Below are 13,323 nucleotides of genomic sequence, written 5' to 3'. Positions count from 1 at the left end.
ACTTACCTTATTTGGTATAAGAATAGGGCATAGGGCTTATTTCAATGGATGAAATCAGTGGAAAATTCCAGGGAAGATTTACTTAGCGGAGCATGGCTGGGCAGGCGAAAGGAGAGGGTAATGGAGGGGAGGTAGGGAGGGGAGTCAAGAACAGGGAGAAATGGCTAAATTGTCAACAATGGATGGGAGTACAGATGAGCTTAGGAGTGCTGACTAGTGTTGGACATTGGCAGTACTGATAGATGACACAAGCCACCACTTGAAAGCCCAGGCGAATTCAAAATAACACAGAATCACAAAAGTGACGCCCCACAGTATGATCCCTTGCTCCCAAGCATCACGAAAGTGACTCCCCATGGTTAAGGGGTTAAAGGTTACTTAGCTAGAAAGAGTCAGACAACAGATGACGACGAGCCTGATGTTTAGGTCGGTTGCCTCGGCTTCCAAGCATCCATGAAGTGTGTATTTACAATGTGCTACTTGAACCAGATCTAGGAGCAGAGTGAGAGACATGGCGAGATTCTTCTCCCTCACAGGAGTTGAAGAGGTGCCAACAATTTATTAATTACAATGCTAAATGCAGTTAGATTATATCATGATATATACAAGGCAAATCTAACTGAGATTAATCTTAGTTTTAATTAAACTAATGCCAAGCTAAATATTCCCTTTATCTATATAAATATGCTAAACCCACATCTCCCTTTCATAGTGAGGGCTTTTCATGCTTAGGACACGTCATCTACCACACAGACACAGCTTAGGTCAATGGAACTTTCCAAAATAATTACATGTATTTACAATATAGTTGTACACAAGGGTTAAACGCAGTAGCATTTAATTTATTAACCCCTACACCGCGGGCTTGTTTACCAATAACTTGCGTGTGCCGCGGGGTTATTTGGGCTCCGACAGACTCTCAAAAAATATTTGCCAAAAATCAGTTATTAGTCCTAGAATAATAAAATTACATATGCTTATGGCACATACCTTCAGCTTTCTCCTGGAATGATTGTTGAGCCTTCGTCGGTTACCGTAGGACTTGTGGAGACCTCTGAAGTAGGGTAACGAAGTCTCCACTTTACACTTCCCGACAACCCGTAATATGATTACCACAGCCAGATACAAACACTATAAACACTATTCTACAATTTTCAAGTAGTTTGGGATCCATACTAAAAAAAAAAACACTGTGAAAGCAATGGAAATTACGAGCGCGTCTGATCGTCGCACTGGCACTAGTTCGCTCATGGTAGCCTGTCATTTATTATTCATAAAACCCCTCACACTTTATATTTCTATTACTATATAACACGTATATATATCTACAGTCTTTATCCATAATTTTCCTTCAGTAGTATTAGTTTATTGTCACTGTAGGGATTCAATTTCTTTCAGTAAAATACGTAGCATTCACTTTCTCATCCTGTATACTGGCACTGAGAGTGAATGTCACTTTCATCTTCACTCTCATAACTCATAGCATTCAGACATGCTAGAGTGAAACTTTCACTTTCATTACTCCTAGGGTATATACTCGTAATCTTATAATACTACTCATTTACATTTCTATTTACGTTCTCTATTTTATTTACGTTATTTACATTTCTATTTTATTTACACTGTGTTGTGCACTGTCACTTGAAATAACTTATAAAACTATTTTCCATTGTTCACGTATATTTACATTCATTACTTTCACTTGCTGTTTACACATTATTTACACATTATTTACAATTCCACTTGCACTGTTTTACTCAATAGAAAGATCATAGTCACTCTTTTATCAATTGTCAGCCCTTTACCTCTTTCCACACGAGGTTTAGTAGGGGGTAAAGGTCACAGAGCCATTTGCATGGGGGTGAAAAAAAGGCCTTGAAGTCAGCAAGATGAAACGTACGTCCTCTCACTTCGGAAGATGAGAGTACACTGATAACGCAGGGGCAGCCTAGAGGCCTGCTTTAGGGGTTATTCAGAGTTACCAATATTACTTCTTGAAACAGCTAAGTCTAGCACTGATATGATTGGCAGGAAATCTAGACAATACATTATAAATCTGGTAGTTCCAGGTGAATGTAAATATTCTCCCTTCCCTCCTTACATGTATATTTATTACGAAAATAGATTAGAGGCCTACTTAGGAGATATATAATCAGAGCTACCAATGTTAAATCCTGAAACAGCTTTGTGTAGCACTGATATGATTGGCAGGAAATCTAGACAATACATTATAAATTAGGTAGTTCCAGGTGAATGTAAATATCATTTAGGCTTCTCCCTTCTCTCCTTACATGTATATTTATTACGAAAATAGATTATACGGCATATTTCAAGGGGAAAAAAACAGCGAAAATTAGCGAACGAGTGCACGTGAGGTGTTGTCAGGTGATAATTAGCCAATTCCAGGTGTATGGCACTCTCACTTACCTGATTTCTTACTTGTATAAATTATTTGGTATAAGAATACGACATAGGGCTTATTTCAATGGATGAAATCAGTGAAAAATTCCAGGGAAGATTTACTTAGCGTAGCATGGCCGGGCAGGCGAGAGCATAGGGTAATGGAGGGGGGGTAGGGAGGGGAGTCAAGAACGGGGAGAAATGGCTAAATTGTCAACAATGGATGGGAGTACAGATGAGATTAGGAGTGCTGACTAGTGTTGGACATTGTCAGTACTGATAGATGATACAAGCCCCCACTGGAAAGCCCGGGTGAATTCAAAATAACACAGAATCACAAAAGCGACGCCCCGCGGTATGATCCCTTGCTCCCAAGCGTCACGAAAGTGACGCCCCGCGGTTAAGGGGTTAATAATAAAAATTATTACAGAGAACATAATCTCTGGGTTATAAGACCTCTTGATTAGTTATTAATGCTCTCCAGGTTTTCCTCTGCTTCTGACCAGGGACAACTATTTCAAAAAGTAAAGAGTGCAACCACTCTGGGGAAAAATATTTCCCACAGTATAATTGTCTATCTGTCTATCCATCTATCTATTAATATAGATAGATAGATAATAGATAGATAGATAAATAGACAGACAGATAGATAGATATAAGGGGTCTCGTGTATTAAGGGCCAAACACACCACCCCCGGGAAGAACCGATTCTCAGTATATAGTACTCTTTTTACCTGTCCTCTATAACCTGGGAATGAATGTAAAGCCCTTCTGACACTGGAAGTATGGTTGAAAGTCAACTGAAACAAACTACTGTGTCTGCCTTTCTTGACAGCAAGCTTCGAGCACCAGGGTCAGGTTCATAGTCTTAAGGTCCGAATATCCCATTGCCCAGCGCACAGTGTGGGAGGGGGGTTCCATCTCTGGGTGACGGGGACAGCTGAGAGACTATGCCAATGATTCCGTGCATTATCATTTAAGCATCAACAAACTTACATCAAAATGTGCTTAGGTGTCTTGCCATTACAATGATGGCGATGAAAATCTGCCTGGCCACTCAGGAATCAGTTCAGGAGTTCGTTACACCACTCAATATTTCTATGCCACAGGCCAAGCACCATGTGTGTCGAATGATTACGGTGTTATTTTGTGGTGTTACAATTGGTGATAGTGGTAGTGATGATAGTGTTGATGACGCCCACTATGTGCCACCGAATGTCAATGATGAAAATGAAAGTGATGGGAACGTTGTGGAAAGTGAGGCAAAAGGAAAATTCACACTGAACAAGTTCAACCTATCCGAGGTGGCACTGGCTGCAATGCACCGTCATGAGCGCCTTCCAACACAAGAAAACTGTACCGACATGTGTAGCCTCACAAGCCTGGTGGATGCTGAAGAAAGGAAGTGACTCCAGTCTCTCCTTGACTGCCAGCAGGAGCTTTAGCAGCAAGGAACATCGGTTATGGAATAACAAGTAGAGGCTGACCCTGATGACAACACACTGCTTTACGACAGTGTGCAGCCTCTCTCCTTCACAGTTCCATAGTGCCATGCCACACCACCTGCCACCGCCCCGTCGTTGATGACTCATGGACCTGGTATGGATTATTCTCTGGATAATGATTGGAAAACTTACCACTACACCACTATTGCAACCACTACTTTACTACTGGTGAATTATCCCAAGTCCAGTTTCCATCAGTTTTGCTTCTTCCTCTGTTGGTGGTTTGTTAGAACCTTACAACAGGCTAATACACATACAGACGGATAGGTAGGTAAAGAAATAGACTAGCATTATTATTTTTATTAAATAATGTTTATTAGCCTTTCATACATGTTACTGACATTACTTTTGGATGCTTATAATATGCCAGAAATCACACCCAATGGTCGGCCATAAAAACTAACCCAATTTCATTTTTAAAATTGATGATATTATTGTTTTTCCAAATAATCATCATCAACTTCTTTGTCATGCTTAGAACTATACTTCAACCAAAAATGAACATCATAACATTAATTATAACAGAGCTATTGTTGTCAGAATTGTGCCGAACTTTTGAGGCGATTTCTGGCCAATTTTGTTTTCGCATGATTGGCCCTTTGGACGCACGACCCCTCATACATACATACATATATATATATATATATATATATATATATGTATAGACTGTAGCACCAGTCGAGCAGGGCAGTACTCCCGAGGTGGATGGAAAGCTGATGACATGGAGTGCTGGAGATCCCGTTTCATCAGCACTCAGGACTAGTTCTTGACCATTCCCCTTTGCTGAACTTTTTCAATGTCTCAGTTACACAGAGAGTAGGCCAGCATGCTCTCCAACACAAATATATCTAACTATCTACACCAAACTACATGCACAGTACACACTACACTTCCTTTTCCAAAATTTAAAAAAATGGCGTCTCATCACCCAGCCTCGGAGTCCCCAGGGGGGGGGGCCATAAATGCCCCCACCTTCCACCCCTCTCCCGGTGACGACTCGAGGTGCCTGGAACCACTGTCTGACTCTCTTCTTCTTCATTTCTGCAACATTCACGGCCTTTCCTCTAACTTTAGCTCTGTTGAGCACCACCTCTCCTCCTCTAAACCTCACCTTCTTTTTCTAATTGAGACTCAGCTGTCTGAGGCAAATGACAGCAAACCCTTTTCTGTATCCTCCTACTTTCTCTATACTCATTTCAAAGCCAAAGGTGGCTGTTGTGTATATATACGCAACGACTTATCTTGCTCTCGTGTTCCTGAACTCTATTCTTCTGAATTCTCAACACTCTGGCTTCGGCTTTCCTGTCATTCTCTGACTAAATATATCTGTGCTGTTTACTTATCCCCGAATTCTACTGACTATCAAAAATTCTTCGACTATCTTACTTCTACGATGGAACACATTCTATCCATTTCTCCTCTCTCTAAAATCTCCATTCTAGGAGATTTCAATGTTCACCACCAACTTTGGCTCTCCCCTCCCTTCACTGATCCACCTGGTGAACAAGCCTACATCTTTTCTATCCTTAGTGACCTAGAGCAGCTTGTACAGCACCCTACCCATATCCAAGACCACCTTGGAGAGAGCTCCAACATACTTGACCTCTTCCTTACAACTAATCCTTCTGCTTACACTGTTAATCTTTTCTCTCTGTTGGGCTCCTCTGATCACAACCTTATCACCTTGAAACCTGTCCTATCACTCCGGTACGGTCTGTGGACCCTCAAGGGAAACATCGTCTGTGGGATTTGGGAGCTGCGGATTGGGAGGCCCTCAAGCAGTACTTCTGTGATTTTCCCTGGAATGATTATTGTTTCCATGGCCGGGAGCCATCTGAGTGTGCCTTGTGCATTACGGAGGTTATTCTCTCGGGCATGGAAGCATACATTCCTTTCTCATATCCTTTGACTAACGCAAGAAAGCCTTGGTTTATTAACGTTTGTTCTAATGCTGTCTGCAACAAGGAGAGGGCTTACAAAAGTACCGGAGCCAACCCACCCTTGAATCACATCATCTTTACGTTTCTGCCCGGAATCGTGCTAAGTCTGTTCTTTGCTCTGCTAAAAATAATTTCATCCATACTAAATGCTCTCAACTCTCCTACTCGGATTCTTCCCTCTCCTTCTGGCACCTTGCCAAAAACCTTTCTAACAACTTTACCTCATCATCCTTCCCTCCTCTTTTCTACTCTGATGGTTCTGCAGCTATTTCTTCTACTGATAAAGCAGATCTCTTCGCACAGACTTTCTCCTCGAATTCCACCTTAGACAATTCCGGTGCTGTTCCTCCATCACTTCCCCCCTCTGACTTCTTCATGGCTGACATTAAAATTTCTTCAGCTGATGTATATTCTGCCATCACTGGCCTCAATACTAACAAGGCATATGGGCCTGATGGAGTCCCTCCTGTTGTTCTCAAGAACTGTGCTTCTGTGCTTACACCCTGCCTAGGCAAACTCTTTCACCTTTGTCTGTCAACTTGTACCTTTCCTTCTTGCTGGAAGTTTGCTCTCATTCAGCCAGTCCCAAACAAGGGTGACCACTCCCAACCCTCCAACTATCGTCCAATTGCTTTAACGTCCTGTATAAATTTTCGAGTCAAATCTCAGTAGAAAAATTTTAAGGCGTCTTTCCTATCACAACCTTCTTTCTGATCGTCAGTACAGGTTTCGTCAGGGACGCTCCATTGGCGATCTTCTCACCTACCTTTCAGACTCCTGGTCATCCTCCTTTCAGGACTTTGGCGAAAGCTTTGCCATTGCACTTGACATCTCAAAGGCATTCGATCGAGTCTGGCATAAATCTTTAATCTCCAAACTGCCCTCTTACTGTTTCTATCCTTCTGTCTGTGCCTTCATTGCTAGCTTCCTTTCTGGTCGTTCTATAGCCGCTGTTGTAGATGGCCATCGTTCTTCTCCTAGATCGATCAACAGTGGTGTTCCTCAGGGCTCTGTCCTATCACCAACTCTCTTCCTTTTATTCTAAGGAAGCTGTACATCTAACCCTATCCACTCATACGCTGATGACTCCACCCTTCACCTTTCCATTCGTTTCCTGCAACGCCCATCTCAGCAGTTCAACAAACAAGGGATGAGGCTATGGCACACCTAATGTTTGACTTTGCTCGTATCTCTAACTGGGGTAAAAATAATCTTGTTTTTAATGCATCTAAGACTCAGTTCTTACACCTATCAAACCGTCAAAATCTTCCACAGGTATACCCACTAATGTTTAATGATATTCAGCTTAATCCTGCATCTTCCTTGAACATGCTTGGGGTTTCATTTACTCGGGACTTATCTTGGAAAGATCATATTACATCCCTTGTAAAATCTGCTTCCAAGAGATTGGGTGTGCTAAGCCGACTCCATTCTTTCTTTACCCCTGCACAAATGTTGACTCTATACAGGGGTTTTATCTGCCCCTGTGTGGAGTACAACTCTCATGTGTGGGGAGGCTCCCCACATACAGCTCTTCTTAATAGGGTGGAGTCAAAGGCTTTTCGTCTCATTAATTCTCCTCCTCTTACTGACTCATTTCAACCTCTGTCTCTTTACCGCACTGTTGCATCTTTATCTATTTTCTATCACTACTTTATTGGTCACTGCTCCTCTGAACTGTCTGCGTGCATTCCTCCACCTCTACGACGGGCGCGTAGCACCCGTCTGGCAGCAAACTCTCATCTCTTTTCTGTTCAACTCTCTAATGCAAGAGTTAACCGTTACTCCCAGTCCTTCATTTATGCAACGGGTCAACTCTGGAACTGTCTCCCTCTGTCTGTATTTCCTGCTGCCTATGATCTCCAGTCTTTCAAACGCAGTGTGTCCAGGCATCTCGAAATGAATGGATCTTGAATTTGGCTCTCTCTTGTATTTTGTTTTTTCTCTTAGAGGGAACTGTTATTGCGAGCTCATTGCCTTTGGTTCCTTCTTCCTCGCATATATATATATATATATATATATATATATATATATATATATATATATATATATTATATATATATATATCCCTCATTATACGATGCCTCTTTATACGATATTTCACTTCTACAATATCAAAATTTTAGTACCCTACGCCCAGTATACGATGAGAACTATTTGCTACAACGATGGATCATCCGTGGCTCAGTGAACAGCGAATGTGCAAATGCAATGCAAACCTCCTCACACTGTCGGCGCTGGACCACACACACTTGTCCACCGGTCCAGCCTCATTAGCTAGCCCTGCCCAGCCAGTGAGCCAGCCCTGTCGAGCCTTCCAGTTCTGACAGCGATGAGTGAGGTCCGTGCCTGTGAGGCCGAGTCGGGACTATTCGCCGTCAAGTCAATTCGCCGTCAGGACGATTCCCCGTCATTTATTTACGTATCATTTTATTTAGCAAGTACACTAGTTTTTGAATTATGTAAGTTATGAAAGTGATGGTGTATTGTTTATATAGTAAATGTAAACTATGGCATCAAATCATGGGTATTAAATGAAAAAATAAAAATATATTGAAAAGTGAATCAGCTGATTTACGATCGTTCCTTCATCTTAGCATAAGGCTACATACGAGACATTGGTATTTATATAAATGCCTAATGACCTTAAGTGAACGATTGACATACTTTGGAATTATACGAATAATATTCATATTACGTCTATATAAACGTTTCGGGACAATTCGCCATCAAGTCAATTCGCCATCACAACAATAACAAGACAATTCGCCATCGGGACTTGTCGTCGTTAGGATGATTCCCCGTCGTTTATTTTCATATTAGTTTATTTAGCAAGAACACTAATTTTTTAATACTGTACTTGTACCTCTTCAAAGTCATTTCAAAATATACCCAGGATGCTGTAGTACCAATGGAAATTAATGAAGACAGCTACCTATGGGTGCTAGAATATAATTCAAAGTCAACTACAGCAGGGTAGAAACAAGTTAAATATTGTCTAAAAGTGCAAATTACAAATGATATCCAAAGCCTACGCTATTGAATGAAAATAGACTTTGATAGAGCCCCCTGAAAATTAATTATTAAAGTATCAGTATATTTACAGAATGACGGGGAATTGTCCTGACGGGGAATCGTCCGTATTATGACGGCGAATTGTCGACTTCGTGGTGAATTGTCTAGGAACCACATAAACAACCCTGCTTGCTTCAGTAAAGGTAAGAACTACTGTATACTGTAGTTTTCATGTTTTTTTCTCTTTATTCACTATTAATGTGTTACTTTAAATGTTTAAACATAAGGATATTTCATGTATGTGAGTGCTAAGGTGTGTGTATGTGAGAGTTTAGGCAGGTCTGGGAACGTATCCCCATTGACTCCATGTTATAATGGGCTTGCAATACGATGGATTGCTTTACGATGGGGTTTTCAGGAATGGAACCCCATCGTATAATGTACTTATATATATATATATATATATATATATATATATATATATATATATATCTGGTAGGTGGGGGCGCTCACCATCCTCTCACTCGATGTAGTGCTGCTCTCGGATGTCGGCCCTTTCCTCTCCATCCTTCTTTCCTTCCATTCGCTTCTGTCTTTCCTTCATTCTTTCCTTGTCCTTCCGCCTACGGGTGACTTTACACTCCCTCTTCTGTCTTTCTTTCCTTCATTCTTTCCACTTCCTTCAGCCTGTGGGTGACTCTACACTGAGTGACAAGCCAAATGGTTTCCTGTGCACCAGGAAACCATTTACTATGCTGGGTGGTAACCATATAACCATATTTTGGAGCCTGGTGGTTTAGTGGGTAATTATTGCCGCTCCAATCGGATTGAGCCGGTGAAGGGGTGGTTGGGGTTGATTGCCCATGTAATGCCACTCAGGGATGAGTGAGGCTGGTCACTCTCATCTTAAATGTCTTTACCAACTGCCTAGCCCCGGGCTCCTACGCTCCTCATGAGGCAATGTAGGATTCGATGATGGATGGATGGATGCATGAATGGATATATATATATATATATATATATATATATATATATATATATATATATATATATATATATATATATATATATATATATATATATATATATATTGCCAGATGCAATAATCCCGTAAGGGATGGTCGTCTGACTTTGAGTTATTTGTTTTACGGGGAGGGGCACTAACTCTCCACCAACCCACTTGTTGACACGTAGTGAGCACATATGGTTTGGTTATATGGTTACCACCCAGCACTGTAAATGGTTTTTTGGCTTACATGAAACCATTTGGCTTGTCACTCGATGTAAAGCCACCTGTAAGGGAAAGAAAAGCACTATGAAGTGACAGGAAAGATGGGAAAAATAGGAAGAGAGGAGGGCAGGCACAGAAAAAGAATGATAAAGGCTAAGGAAGAAGTAGGCAGCATTACATCAAGTGAGTGGATGATGGTTGCCACCACCTACCACAATATATATATATATATATATATATATATATATATATATATATATATATATATATATATATATATATATATATATATATTATAGATAGATAGATAGATAGACAGATAGATTGGTATAGATATAGATCTATCTGTCTATCTATTTATCTATCTATCTATATCCATCTATCTATCCATCCATCTAATCTCTCTCTCTCTCTCTCTCTCTCTCTCTCTCTCTATATATATATATATATATATATATATATATATATATATATATATATATATATATATATATATTTGCAGTATGAACAGGAAAAAACAAATTTTTTTCTCAAAATCGATGTCGCACGTTCACAGACGATATAAGTGACACCACTTAAAGCCACTGAATTTCACTCTAACTGGTATAACAAAAGTCTATCTATCTATCTATTGCCAGACGCCATAATCCCGTACGGGGTGGCCATTTGACTTTGAGTTATTTGTTTTACAGGGAGGGGCACCAACCCTCCACCAACTCACTTGACACGTATTGAGCACGTATGGTTTGGTTATATGGTTACCACCCAGCGTTGTAAATGGTTTCTTGGCTTACAGGAAACCATTTGGCTTGTCACTCAATGTAAAGCTACCTGTAACGGAAAGAAAAGCATTAAGTAGTGACAGGAAAGATGGGAGAAATAGGAAGAGAGGAGGGCAGGCACAGAAAAAGAATGATAAAGGCTAAGGAAGAAGTAGGCAGCACTACATCAAGTGAGTGGATGATGGTCGCCACCACCTACCACTATATAACAAAAGTACCGGAATAAAATAATTTCCCTGACATGCATCTCTGCTTCCGCTGCTAGTTGAAATATCCTTGCTAGGTCTAATGTAGAACCCTGTTCAATTGTGTGGCCAGAAATGTATTGATAGAATAGCTCACTATTTAAAGCTCCATCAGTGCAAACACATTTTATCCGTTTCATTCTTACTTCAGCCATGAAATTTTTGTTCACGAAAAGAAGAGTGCCTCTTTATCACGTGAATAATGAAGGTCAAACATACACATACAATTTAAAAAAAACAACTCATTATTTTCCCGAAGAGATAATAAAAATGAAGTGTGAAAATATGTATTTAGCCTCAAGAGATACAAAATAACAATTATGAAAAGGACGTGTTGTACATTTATCTGTATAATTCTTCTGATTCCTAGAAAGAGAATCAGATACTAATACAATGAAAAATAATGATTCTATGGACAATACAGCTAATTTGGACAGACTGAACAAGTCAGTAACCCGATATTAGTGAATCTGTCTGGTGCCCAATTGCTGAAAGATATGCATGTGCCACAGTTCCTGAAGGTGTTCTGTGCAACTGTTTTTTGTTGTGTGAGTCTATCATGCGCGATTCTCATACAGCACTCTTGTTAATGGCGGAGTGAAGTGTAGATCTACTGAGAATTTATTGCCCGTTTGCATGAATTTTTAAACTTTATGTATACTTAAGGAAACAATAACTGTTGTTCAAGGCCAAATAAATGCATATTATAATGATTATTACAAGGAAGTATCCTATATATACTTTAATATAACACAGCAATTATATTCCTTTGGCATTATATGGTCACCTTCTTCGCTTAAGATAGAAGATGTTAAAGGGACACGTGAAGCTGCAAACGGTGACGGCAGACAGGATGAAGATGGTGTGGCTGTGGCTGGGTGGCGTAGCAGTTCGAGATATAGCAAGACAAACGGGTTCCAGCACCTCCACTGTGTACCGCTGGGTGAACCACTGGCGTCGGGGTGGTAGTGTGGCCACCAAGCCTCACTGGTGCAGACGACACCCTGGGGCAGCCAACTGGAAAAAGGCGGTCATGGCAGGATCTAATGTAAACAAAGGGCAGTGGCCATCTTTAACGTCCAGTACTTATGACAAAAATATTACAATATCGAAACTTATGACAGATGTGTTACGGTAATGACTGGTATAATCACCCTATTCGCTACTATGTCTCCTCGACTTCCAACAAGCTCTAAGCCTCAGTATGTCTAGCCTGTTACATTCATCCTGTCGGCTGGCTATACTGTTTAACTAAGAATTTCTAAATTTTCAAAATTAGGGTTAGATATGACCTTCTCTCATCCCTAATAAATATGATGCATATTACTGAATCGGTATACATAATCATGCTGCTTTCTGCCATGATTTTACACGGTTTGGCAAACAACTGTTTTCTATGAAATTTTCCTGTACTTTAAAATGAACAAAATGACTTTTCTATATGAGGATCATAACGATATTTAAATGAGTATACATACTCAGTTTACAAAAGTACACAGATATTTTTAAGGAAGTTTCTAATATTGTTATTGTGTTTATTTGTTGCTAGCTAACAAAAAAAGATTCGACTCCTAAATGAACAATTTTATCTTAAAAATATAAATACGTTGAGGAACGACAGTGGACAACACAAGATATCTTGTGTTTTTAATTCTATCATCTAGAAAGCATTCTAAGTTGAATAACATCAGCTCTAGTTACCCAAATTTCAAAACGATGTCCATGGACTGTAAGGTAAATGGAAGTTTTCCTCATTTAGATGTCAATAGTCACAGGAATGGTTATATAATGTGTCGACCAATTCATCTAGATTAGTTCTGGCTGACATCATGTGGGACGGGAAAAACACACATTTTGAAGGGAAGCTCGGTAGCACAACGTATCTTTTTTTTTTTTTTTTTTTATGCGAGGAAGAAGGAACCAAAGGCCATGAGCCCGCAGTAAAAAAAACAGTTCCCTCCAGGAGAAAAACAAAATACAATATAGAGCCAAATTCAAGATCCGATCATTTTGAGATGCCTGGACACACTGCGTTTGAAAGACTGGAGATCATAGGCAGCAGGAAATACAGACAGAGGGAGACAGTTCCAGAGCTGACCTGTTGCATAAATGAAAGACTGGGAGTAACGGTTAACTCTTGCATTAGAGAGCTGGACAGAAAAAGGATGAGAGTTTGCTGCCAGACGAGTGCTACGCGCCCATCGT

The sequence above is a fragment of the Coenobita brevimanus genome, chromosome 40 (genome assembly GCF_032717465.1).
Source record: "Coenobita brevimanus isolate Jiangsu-jjx chromosome 40, ASM3271746v2, whole genome shotgun sequence".
In the NCBI taxonomy this organism is placed as follows: Eukaryota; Metazoa; Arthropoda; class Malacostraca; order Decapoda; family Coenobitidae; genus Coenobita; species Coenobita brevimanus.
The sequence above is the reverse complement of the archived record's forward strand: the minus strand, read 5'-3'. Positions refer to the sequence as shown.